Source organism: Triticum dicoccoides, chromosome 2B (assembly GCF_002162155.2).
Source record: "Triticum dicoccoides isolate Atlit2015 ecotype Zavitan chromosome 2B, WEW_v2.0, whole genome shotgun sequence".
Classification (NCBI taxonomy): Eukaryota; Viridiplantae; Streptophyta; class Magnoliopsida; order Poales; family Poaceae; genus Triticum; species Triticum dicoccoides.
Genome location: NC_041383.1, coordinates 642734953 through 642747945, shown reverse-complemented (window position 1 = coordinate 642747945; position 12993 = coordinate 642734953). Strand labels below are relative to the sequence as shown.

At 44.8% G+C, this 12993-nt stretch overlaps 1 long non-coding RNA gene and 1 other non-coding gene across 2 annotated transcripts; both read left to right on the top strand.

Annotated features, from left to right (window-relative positions):
• The first annotated feature begins 609 nt into the window (after positions 1 to 609).
• Positions 610 to 1108, top strand: LOC119368177. Its single transcript, XR_005176552.1, has 3 exons — positions 610 to 724; positions 817 to 870; positions 1034 to 1108. It is a non-coding gene; the product is annotated as an uncharacterized LOC119368177 (long non-coding RNA).
• A 2104-nt stretch (positions 1109 to 3212) lies between these two features.
• Positions 3213 to 3403, top strand: LOC119266134. Its single transcript, XR_005131875.1, has one exon. It is a non-coding gene; the product is annotated as a U2 spliceosomal RNA (small nuclear RNA).
• Positions 3404 to 12993: the final 9590 nt, after the last annotated feature.

Below are 12993 nucleotides of genomic sequence, written 5' to 3'. Positions count from 1 at the left end.
CAACTCTCACCTCGACGCCGTGAAACTCAACAAGATGTTTCTGGCCATGCATCGCAGCAAGGAGCTTCGGTGATTGATTCGTATCTACCTCAATATCAGTTGACATGATTCTGCATTTCCAGTGTAGCATTATTTTCAAGTTCTGAACACCTCTTGCTGTAACACAGGGCCTCCATCAGTTGGTGTTATGTGAGGTACAAGGCTGCGGAGATTGTCAAGGATTTGATCGCCAAGACTCCCGAGTTCAATGACCTGCTGCGGTTGCCCAACCGCCGAGACAGGCCACACGACATTCTTCCCATAGGATCCTGGTATGTTCCTCCTACTTCAAATTCTCACTCATGTTGTGAACCTGATCAATCTAGTCATCACACTATTGAATTCATGCTCAAGCCAATAAGTCCGAACTGATGGAGAGAGACGCGCAATATATTTCAACACACGCGTTGCTCCATTTCAACAAGTGTGTGATTGATTTTCAGTTGCAGTTATAATTTATGTGTCTACACTCTTTATTAGTTCTTCCCGGAGGCATCACATCAAGAAAAGAGGCCGAATTCCAGCTTCTTATCTTGCCAGATTCTACCTTCAGAACAAGAGGAGGTACACTAAAACTAAAGCATTGTTTGGTTTGCTGTCTCTTGTTTTTAGCATTCAGATAATGTATGTTCTTTGCTTTATCCTAGCCTGCCATCTTCAAGTCAATGCGAGGGAACTTCTTTAGGTATAATGCACCATAGTATCGTATTATCTGACTCGCATACTATAGTAAATGATTTATCAATACAATTTTGTAATTACAAGTATCCTTTTCAGTGTCAGGGGAGCCATGTAAGGCATCATTATCAACCTGGCTGGTGGATATTGTTGGTAAACTTTTTTCCCCTCCGACTTCCCTGTTGTTAATTTCTTCTTTCAGTTACAAGCTATCTGCACTACGAGTATTATATTTCCAGTTTCCAATTTGTTTCTGTAGTTTGCTTCTTTTTTCTATCAATTATATTCATGATGGCTGGAACTTTTAAATATCCAGATGAATCTGTGAAAGCTGGTATACACCGCCGAGTTGTCTGACAAAGCACCAATTAGAAGATTCCTGCAACCAAAGGTAACATTAAATCTATTTGTTTATTTTTTACATGAAACTTCTCTAGTTAATTTGCCCGCGTTTCCACTTCTGCATAGGGCTTTCTTAACTGATGTTTGACCATTCCTCCCCTTTTAATTTTAGTCCCACATTGTCATATAAACGGGTTGTTCATAATCCTCCCGCTCCGTGAAATCAGAGGATCTGTGGAGCGCCTCCTTCCCCACTCCGTGATTTTGAACTGCCGCTCCTCCAACTCCGGGAGCCGAGTTGTGGAGGGGAGGGAATCCGAACAGGCCCAGAGGTAGCCAACTGTAACAAATGTAAAAGTTGGTGTCTTGTACTCACTATGCCTTTGCTACTAATTAGTATTGTACTTCCTCCGTCCGAAAAAACTTGTCCAAAACTTGTCCCTCAAATAGATATATCTAGTACTAACTTGATTCTAGATATATTTATTAGAGGGATAAGCTTTTTCGGACGGAGGGAGTACCTCACATCATCCTTGCTACAAGCTGTGATCATCTTCTTGTTATTTGTTCGTCCTTTAATGCTGTTGCTACTTTGTAAACCATCCTAGATTTACCCTTAAGAGTAGTACCATCTTGTGGCCTATGCACCCGTACACTTCATGTTAAATACTGTTACACCCTTTACCGTTAGCTTCCTAATTTCCTTAGCCTTGAGTCCCCCATTCAATGTTCCATTTGTTAATCGATTCCTTTTTTTTACTTATGGATATTCTGCATCAAACAGAAGGGCTAGCTGATGCGGCTTTACGTATAAGATGTATGATACTTTGATATGTATAAAATTTAATTAAATGATTTGATACTGCCTTGGAATATTGTGTAAGAAAATTGACTAACTTCGCCTCTCTTTCTTTTTGCCACAGTTTGCTACAAGCAGTGGCATTGCAACTCTCATTAAAATCCTGAGCTCCTGGTCGAGTGCTGGTCACGGTGTTTCGACTTGTGCTTCTCAGTCTCAGTTGAGGGACATCTAATTAGCAGAGGGCAAGTGTTAGATTATTATTAGCTTGAGTAATGTTAGTCGCTTGGTTTGCAAGTTCAACTTGATCTGTAAATCTATTTACTATTATTATGTCGCCATACCATGCTTGTGGGTGCAGACTACCTTAATCAAGACGCTTTTGCACCGAGTCCAACTTCATATTCTCTCCATCCGGAATTAATTGTTGCTCAAATGGATGTATCTAACATTAAAATAGTGGGATACATCCATTTGAGTGACAAGTAATTCGGGACGGAGGAAGTATGTTAAAACTGTTACAACTATGTCATCATGCTTAGAGCATCTCTAACACATTCCCAATAAGATTTTAGAGGAGGAAACTAGTCAGCTGGCCACACCTAACCGATCCTTCAAACGGTCGGAGGAGGATAATTTTCACTCCTCACCTACAAAAGTGAGCCCAACTCTACTAAATTTACTTGGGCCGCGCCTTCAAGAGCAAAAGTTTCGCCCCCTCTCTTCCCACCCGTGCGGCCACCACTTTCCCCCGCAGCCGCCTATTCTCGCTATAGCCACCACTGATGCCTACGATTATGGGTGGCAGTGGCGGAGCCAGAAACTCAATGTAGAGGGGGCCAAACTAGTCATATAATGTTAGACTGGGCCAAATCAACTAAATCTTGCTAATTTTCTCAGATAAATAGAGGATTAAGAGCAGTAATACATGTGTTGGTGAGAGCTTGCTCCTGCCACTGCTGGCCGGGATGGAGAGGCAAGACTCTTTCGCTCCGGTGGAGCAAATCCCACTCTCAAGCTATCTAGTCCGTTGTCAAACTTTTCGATGAACCTGTAAGTTGTCTTTTATGATCACCATGTTACAAGTGACCTTTGAGCAACCCCAAAGCTCACCGTACGGAAGTGACCACGATACTCGCATGGTCTAAGGAGCAAGATCACACGTTAACACTCCGTGTTATTGCAATTGATTATACATGATATTACTCAATTCACAACAGGCAAATTTGGGTCGATTCAATATGATTCTTCTTCCAATGTCATAATCTCAATGTTGTTTTAGGACTATCATCTGGCTAAGAGCCAAGAGTCACTCGAGGAGGTTACAAAAGGAGGGGCACACTTGTTTCAAACCATACTTTCTCGACCTTTTTGCTAAGATGAAGTGTAACATCCGTTCTTATCAGTTTAATATCTGATATATGGACCATCATGTCCATATGATATTAATTTTTTTGTGGGAGAGGATCTATATATGAGCCTGGTACATGGATTCTCACGTATCGGTCTAAACGTTGCACTATTACTAGAGGCAGCGCATCTCAATCCAACATAAAAGTAAAAATAAAATCTTGAAAAATATATAAATATTCACTTGAAAAAAATATTCATCCAACCATCAATATCATAACATATTTCTAATGAGGTCTAAATTCATATGTTAGTTCATACAAGGTAACCTACGCTCGGTATGTCGCAACATTGACCTGGGTGCTCTAGCATCGAAAAACCATGATATACCAACCCCTCCCCTTCCCCTTCCTCTAATTCAGGTTTATAAGTTATATGTAAACAAGTTCGTCGTTGTATTCACATTTAGAACAATGGTATCGTTTGTAAGCTACATAACTCCAACGACGGTTTCCCTTGCAGAACGTCGGTGAAGCCATGGCCTCTGCCCCCTCTGTTCGTTGCTCAGGTGGACGGCGAGGATCCTGTTTCGCTTCCATGGTGTTTGTGTAGATATGGTCTGTTTTGTTTGGTGGCGTAGGAGTGATGAGGATGGCACCGCGTCAGATAGATCTGCTTTGGTTTCATCCTCTTCAGAACGACGATCTTCATGATGACGTCGAGAAGCCGATAGCCTTTTCTTCTTGCCGGCTATTTGAGACGATGAGATCTATTGTCCAGAAGCGGCATCATCGGTCAGCACAAGATGATGGTCCAGAAGCATGGCCCGACGATGGCGGTTCCAGCGTTCTCCTTCAACTTCATCGGTAGGAAATGATGGATCCGAGTCTAGGCCAGCATGGGGATGTTCCCAAACCGATTTCCCAAACCGACATGCCACAACGACAAGTGCCTTGCTACATGTAGCGGGTCGGTTAATCGGTTTTGAAAGCCAATTTGGCGATGATGTTGCCCTGGATCTTGAGATTTTGGAGGTCGTGGTTTCCTTCCAGTGAGCGCTTCGGCGACACAGGAGTGTGGAGGCAGATGTTGGTTTTGATGTGTGCAAAGGTCTCTTGGGAACCGTTTGTAAATTTTATTTTCTTGGGATCATTGCTGCATAATGTTTAGGACATATCTCTTCATCCATTTTCTCTACCGGTTTGCACGAGTGTTTGTACCGATTGTACTATGTATATTCCTTTATTATAATATTGCGTGGTTATAAAATAAACTGAACGAAGCGACGATTGAGCTTCGATGGCTCTCTCCACGCCCCTCCCTCCGCCTCCTCCACCTTCCAGTCCACCTCCGGCCTCTGGCCACGCTCCGACCTCTGGCCACGCTCCGTCCACCACCAACACCCCGGCTATTCCTCCACCTGACCTCACCCTCACAACTCACCCTAATGACGCGCCCATCCTCACTGTTGCGCCACCGCCATCACCCTTGTTCGACCTGCCCTACGTAAAAGCCGACCAGGTAGCTCTCCAACGCTTCATGGGCTGCAGCAACGCCATAGGGCTCGAGTTCAAGGACGAGTGCAGCTACTATCCTCGTCTCGACATCACCACCCCAAAGCTCCACCTCGCATCACCCCTCTACGTTGTCTTTGAATTCTCCAACCGCCACCTCGACACCATTATCGTCGCTGCTCCGCTCCAAGTTGTTCTTGGCGGCAGTGATGAGGACTTTTTCGTTGCCATGTGCTCCCCTCTCGTCTTCCGCTTTCACGTGGCTTCCTCGCGAGTCGCTGAGATCATTCTCGACCAATCCAAGGTTCGCCACCGCAACTACGCCTTCGCCTTCCACTACAAAAAAATTACACTTCCGTGATGATACGTGTTTGTCACAGTAGGTCGCGTTTTTTGTCATGCATGTACATCCATGACGATTTTATGACAGAATCAAGATAGTCATATCTGTGCTGTCGTAGAAGTGTTCCATGACATTACCAAAATTATCATCACGGAAGTGTCCACTTCCATGACGATAAATCACGCGTCACAGAAATGCTTTCGTCAAGGGTGACCGACACGTGGCATCCATCGTAACGGAACGCCGTTAAGCTCTCGGGTCGGGTTTTGGCTCCGATAACCCGTTAACAGCCCCGACCAATAGGGATTTTCCACGTGTAAAATCATCATTGGCTGGAGGAAACACGTGTCGGCTCACCGTTGGGACAGATGTCATCCGTTCATTGGACCGAAGTCGCCTATGATACGACGACACGTGGCACGGCCCATCAGAGGCCCATTCCTGTGAAAAGGCCGGCCCGTTTGACTTGGTCAAAAGGTGGCGGCCCGGCCCACGGAAAGCCTGTTAACGACCTGTTCGCATATAGCCCATTTACAACCCGCTAACCTAGGGCCCGTTACGCCCTATCCAAATTAGGCCCAGTAGCGTTAACTGGGCCATCCAATATGATTCAACCCGTTTTAACTTCCGGCCCATGTGTGGCCCATGACTTCTTTCGGCCCATATGAGGACCTTTGTAACTCTTGGCCCATTAATGGCTCGTGGTGAAACTGGCCCGTAATGAACAGTGTATCACTTTATACCCATTAATGGCTCGTTATTCCATTGGGCCGTTTCCAGCCCAAGTTATATTTCGGCCTTCTCAGGGCCCATTGATTCTTGGGCTCATTTGCAGCATTCGGTTACATACGGCCGTTACTGTCATTTTCTGCTTGTGGGCCAAATTCAGCCCGTCGTTACAGTCGGCCCGTTTGCGGACCATTAATACGTTGGGCCGTTTTCATGTCAAAAAAAACCCGTTGGGCTGTTTTCATAGAGTTATCAAATACGGCCTATTGATGGCCTGTTATGGTCCACGAATAGTACGGCCCATGATTGGCGAAATGATGATATGCCCCGTGGAAGGCCCATGGATCCTACGGCCCGTATGAGGCCCATGGATAGTACGGCCTGTAGAAGGCCCATGGATCGTACATCCCGTAGAAGACCCATGGACCCTACGGCCCGTAGAAGGCCCATGGACCCTAAGGCCCATATAGAAGGCCGATGGATCCTGTGGCCCGTATAGAAGGCCAATGGATCCTACGGCCGGACGAAGGCCCATGGATCATACGGCGTGCAGGAGGCCCATGGTTACAACAGTCCGTGTGTTGCCATGATTATTTTGGCCTAGTTACCAAAATAGGCTATTGTGGCCACTAGAAAAACACAGAAAAAGAACTGCAGTGACTACAAGCAAACAACTAAACAAGACAATAAGGAAATAAATAAGCAAGCAATTAAGGCTAGCCTATTACCGTTATTACACATATTACATCCACTGGGCATCAAAGTTCGCCACCAGTGCAAATATAGGGAACAAAGCAGCATATTAGATACAATGGCCGTCAAAATTGGCCACCAGTGCAAATAAACGCGGCATCAAAACTAGAGCATAACTGAAACAACTTCAAAAGAGCTCAAGAAACATTATCCTGGGTATCCACCATGCTGGCAATAAGCTTAGCAAGCTGATTAGCTTTGTCCTATTTGGCGCTAAAATCCTCCAACGCTTGTTGTTGCACCAGAAAGTATGCATCTGAATGCTCCAGGGACTTCCTCGGTCCTTCCGCTTCTTATCGCAGCACATCTGATCGATATCTTTCAGCTTGTAGTTGAGACTCAAGAAACCGAACTGATTCAGACAGTGAGTTTGAATAGCTTGTGCATGCGGTAGTGGCCAGTAACTCGAACACTAAACCAAGACAGGACTTTGGGGTTGTCTCGCTGTCTTCAAGATAGTCTTCCTTAGCTGTTTTATCAGCTTTGTTGGAGACCAACAAGGATATGTCACTATCCTGAACCTTATCTACATTACTTTCTTTACCATTGCTTAATAAGGCACTCTTCCCCAATATTCTGTCAGCATTCTAAAAGAAGAAACAAGCAGACACATAACAAGTTTAGCATGTACTAGTATATGAAACTCATTTCGGTGAACCAGTTCATTAGTAAGGTGGACTAGATTAAACTACCAAGTCTTCTATTGCCAAGTACTAGTACATAATAAAAGCATCAAATAAACATATATCTATGTCCTATGGTCACTGCATTGTCTTGCCAAATCAAAATAGAGACACGGTTCAAATCATATCAGTTCAAGACAAAGCAGCAGTGAGAGAATACAAAGCGTGGGAAACTACACGGCATAACAAGATTTCAGATGGGTACCACGGGTCTACATGTACAACAACACTATTGGCTCTGTTGTGATGCTAGTAATGTGCATGATATGAAAGTCAACTGTATATACAATTGAAATTGAAATCAACAGAGCTATTGATCAGAGCAAAGCTGTTAAAGAAACATGCGTGAACATACCTGCTGTGCCATTGGAGTTTCGATTGGATCCTTCAATTTAAAAATAAGTTTGTATGAGTAAATACAGTGATACAAGAGCAAAGCAATCATAGTTAAAAAAGGCACGCCTAAGCGCGCGCTTAAGCGCGCCTAGGCTCTAGGCGTTGGCAAAACGCATTGCACATAACTACACATAATATGTGCATAACTGTGCATAAGCATGCGCTTTGGTCAGTAAAGCGCAAGGCGGTGGCAAAACACACAATTAACGCCTAGCGCTTTTTTGAACTATGATAGCAATGGAATCTTAAATTAGAACAGTTATTCTTTAGGTTTAGGCACTTGTTCTACATGAACAGAGTACAGTAAGACGCAAGAATAAAATACTTAAAAATAGAAAATGAGCTCATAGACCTTACCACATTCTTGGTTCGGGACCAGTACAGAATAAGGCGTTCCCAGTCATCGTCCAGTAAATGTGTCTCAAGAGAACGTAAGGGAATTTGATGAGTTTCTTTGCCGGTGAAGTACGTTTTCTTCAGGTAATTCCGATACTGCCACCAAGCATCTTGAAGATAGCAGAGGTATTAGCACAGGTTACCTCATCCTGAGTTTTCAAATTGGTCCTTCTCTATAGAGAAAAATGGGAAAATTTATTGTATTATAACCATCATGGAGGTAGGATGTATGGGACGAAGCAAAGTAATTGCCATGAATAACATTACTTACACATAACTCCTGGACAAACACCTGCTACTGGCATTTTCCTTCATCTTTAGTATAATATTTCTAAGATGGGAAGATACGCACATACGATTTAACAACATCAAATGTGATAGATGCTAAACTACGACTGGCTGGTTGTGCTTCCTCCACAGGAATAGGCGTACTAACTGGTGGAGTTGGGGTTCGCCGTGATAGTACTGGCCCTTTGGGCACTGGAGCTGCCTTACTAACTGCTCTTCTTTGGGAGCTCTGTGGTGGTGATGGTGCTGTGTCAACTGGAACTGGTTTACTATTGGCTGGGGTTGGGGTTAGATTGGGTGAAGCTGGTTCTCTGTCCATCGCAGTAGGGGTACAATCTGCGAGAGTTTGGGTTATGTGTGGTAGGGCTGGTTCTTGTGCATGTACAACCGGGGTTCTATCTCCACCAAGAGGTAGCACTATTTTATTTGAAGACCGTGTTTTTATTCCGCTAGATACTGGCATCACCCGCTCCAATTCAAATGGCTGATAAACAGAAAACATAGTTGAATGTACAGACATTGTATGAGAGACAGATGCAATAGATAGTGTGGAAAAAATAGGGCATGAAATAGTTGACATGTATATTGTTTAAGTAAAATGGATAGCATGATATAATTTCACATATATGATGTCTATCTAAACTGGATAGCATAGCATAACATAATTCAAAGATATGATGAATAACTAAACAGGATCGCCTGACATAATTCACCTACATGTTATTTAAGTAATCAGGATCGCATCATTTAATTCACATATGTGATTTATATGCTAAACAGATGGCATTCGATATGATGTCTGAACTAAGAACATGGTGTTGAATATTGTGTATATGATGTCTAGACTATGCAATGCAAGACACCGTATGCATGATATGAGCAGTATAACCGTGCCAAGTTAGAGCACACACCTCAGTGGGGGAATAGGACTGGTCATCTGTCTCTGAATCCATCTCTGAGGAGGTATCGGGGCCCAACAAGAGATCTGCTTCGACAGGTAGCACTATCTGCTCTGAAGGCCTTGTTTTCACTCCAGATTTTTCCATCTCCCACCCAAATGGCTGATTCACATGAAGGGTAGTTTAATGTACAAACATTGTCGACAAATGGAAATGTAATGAATAAAAGGATGGGCAAGATATCATTCAAATATATGATGCCTGGTTAAACAGGATGTCATTGCACATTTCCCATATATTATGGCTGGCTAAAAGACATGAGAATGCATAATTCCCATATATGATATAGAAACTAAACAAGTGGCATTACAGAACATGTCTAAACTAAGCAGATGACATATATGATGTCAAAAGTAGGCACTGCAAGGCAACATATGCATGATATGAGTAACATCATCATGCTAAGGTAGAGCAAAGACCTTGGGGGGTAAATAGGAGTGGTCAGCGGCGTCTGAATATGCCTCAGAACAGATATCTTCCTCTGGATTACAATCTGGAGAGGGTGGGGAGGGTTTGCCATTGAACCCACCATGGAGCGATGTCTGCATGACATTGTATTGCCACGCAAAACTCTTCTCTTTTTCTCTACATGTTCAGCATGACTGTGTACAATATCTGATATGCATACGAAACAATATGGTGAGATTATGTAACGAGAGCATGCAGAAATTTAGAGTGATGGTAACAACCAGTGGATCGATGTTTTTCCATTGAACCAAAATAACCCTAATGGATCAACGTGAATGTATAGTAATAAGTGATGCGACAAGTGTACAACCTCTTTGCCGTAGCCGTGTTGACCTCAGCATCATTGGGTTGGTCGCTGAAGCAGTTGAGGCAGAGGTGGCTGTCGAAGGTGTGGAGGAAGATCTGAGGAACCTGTAGACGGCGTCCAGGGCACTGCTCTGTTGTGATGGATCATTCTGTCGTTGGAGCAGCTCCGGTGAGCCATAAGATGTCAAGGCTGAAGCAGCACAAGATAGACATCGTCAATCTCAAGTGGGATTCTAATAGCATCTCCAATAGATGATGTAAAATGGATGTAAAATTAACATCACCCAAAACCACCTGACTACAACAGATGAGGTAAAAACTGTTGACTCTGAACTTAACTGTCGAAATTGAAATTTACTGTGGAATCTGAATGCTACTGTCGAAACTGAATGCAATGGTAGCAGAGAGGCACTTGACATGTAGTTTAGGGAGGGCCTGCAGTTCATCTTCAACCTGCACCACCCTGAGCCGCCAGCCACCACCGGCCGAACCGCCGGCCCCGGCGTCGCCTCGCCGCCCCGAAACAACTCGCCACCGCCGCCCCAGCCAGCCCTCTAGGCCCCCCGCCCCCACACTAAATCCTAAGATAGATAGTGGGGTACCTCTCCGGCGAGCCCCCGTTCCCGCTGCGGGTGGTTCTTCTTAACTCCGGCGAGCCCCCCCAACCCCTGAAAATCGACTGACCCAAAAGTCGATTCAGTCGACTGAAGTGTGCCTTAATCGGAGAAGAGCAGCAGCACGAGCAAGGGGGAGAGTAGCAGTAGCAGCTGGGCGAGCGAGCGATCGAGCGAGAGCCGGAGTAGCAGCAGTAGCGCTAGCGAGCGAGAGCCGGAGCAGCAGCAGCAGATCCGGCTGGTATGGCCGCTGCCGCTGAAGGGGCCTCACACTAGGGGAGAGCCACCATGGAGATGTCGCCCGCGGTGCCGACTTCAAGGTAGCCGCTCCATGGGGGTGCGGGATGGAGCACTGTCGGTGCCGGGAGGTCGAGTTAAGGAGAAGGTGCGATGCGATGAGTGTACAACCTCTTTGGTGGCGCTGAGTAGACCTCGGCTTCGTCCGAGGAGTCGGTGATGATGCTGCAGTTCCGGTGGAGCAGGTTAGGGCGGCGCTGTGGGGATGGAGCAGCCGCGATAGACGAGGCGATCATCAGAGCAGCTCCTTGGAGGTGGAGGACGGGGCGGCTAAACCGGCTGGACGAGGGACATCGAGCTGTTGCGGTGGACGACGTCGTCGAGGAAGAGGCTCCGGCTGGGCAGCAGTGACATGGTGGCCGGAGGAGGGTGGGGTTTTGCGGCTGCAGCGGAGAGGTTATGGCGGCCTGGGATTTCGAATGGTGAAAAGGGGGCAATGGGAGGGGGTGAAGCATGACTTAGGGACACGCTTGTCCAAAATGTTGGGTGTGTTACAAAAGTACCCCCCACCGATTTGAACTAGTGGCCCTTTCGGCTCAGGGTTAGAAGGGGGATTTCACGTGTCGGGATTTGGCAGCTGGAGGGAGTTTTCGCGCGCATTGTAATTTCGGGTAGCAAGGCGCGGGTTGTGAAGGCGCCAGTTTTGGGAGCACGATATCTGAATTTTCGGGATATAACAAGACGCGGGTTGAATTTTAGGGACAAGCCTAACGTGTAGTAATATTGTACTTGTACGTACCAAATCAATTCGCACTTCCCTCAACCAAAAAGAAAACAAAAAAAAATAAAACTATTCACACCACACAAAGAGAGAGTCTTGCCCCGTTTTACTATACAAATGCTATACAAAGCTACTCCCTCCTTCCATCTATATAGGGCCTAATGCATTTTTCGACGCTAAGTTTGACCAAATATTAGAGCAATGGTATATGACATGCAACTTACACAAAGCACACTGTTAACTTCGTCTGTGAAAGGTTCTTTCAATGATATAATTTTCACATTGTGCATGTCATGTACTATTAATCTTGTCAATAGTCAAAGGCGGTCTTAAAAATCTCATTACGCCCTATATAGATGGAAGGAGGGAGTATGAATCCATGTTATGTCCGATTAAATTTTTTCACTTGTTGTATAATGCATGTAACCTACTCATACCAACATTTTAGTGCATTCCAAATGTCTATACTACCACTGCAATTTGAACTAAATTTGAATTTGTTTCTCTATTTCAATAAGAATCTACAATCATGATTGTTGCCAACTTCAACCATCATAGTTTCCTTGCTATCCGCCAGATATAAATCGGACGGCCTATAATGCAGGATGGCAGGCACACCATCATCAACAACTCCGTTTTTTATAAGAGTAGAGATTAAATATATTAAATGTACTATAACATGTTCATAAACACACCATGTGTATCACCGTTATATATATTCACACATGCGTCGGTTTAAAACACTATGATAAATTCTTCAAATATCCGAATTTGCTTTTTATAATGAAGTATATATGATCTCTATTCGTCTTTTACACCCACACAACCCTCTTATATTTGTAGCTAGCGCTAACTTTTTCTTATGCATGCACACGCCCGCATCCCTCTCACCCTCTGTCGGTGTCAAAACTGGCGGATCTCGGGTAGGGGGTCCCGAACTATGCGTCTAGGCGGATGGTAACAGGAGACTAGGGACACGATGTTTTACCCAGGTTCGGGCCCTCTTGATGGAGGTAAAACCCTACGTCCTGCTTGATTGATATTGATATTGTGGATGTTTACAAGAGTGGATCTACCACGAGATCAAGGAGGCTAAACCCCAGAAGCTAGCCTATGGTATGATTGTAATGGTTGTTGTTGTTGTCCTACGGACTAGAGCCATCCGGTTTATATAGACACCGGAGAGGGCTAGGGTTACATAGAGTCGGTTACAATAGTAGGAGATCTATGTATCCGTATCGCCAAGCTTGCCTTCCACGCCAAGGAAAGTCCCATCCGGACACGGGACGAAGTCTTCAATCTTGTATCTTCATAGTCT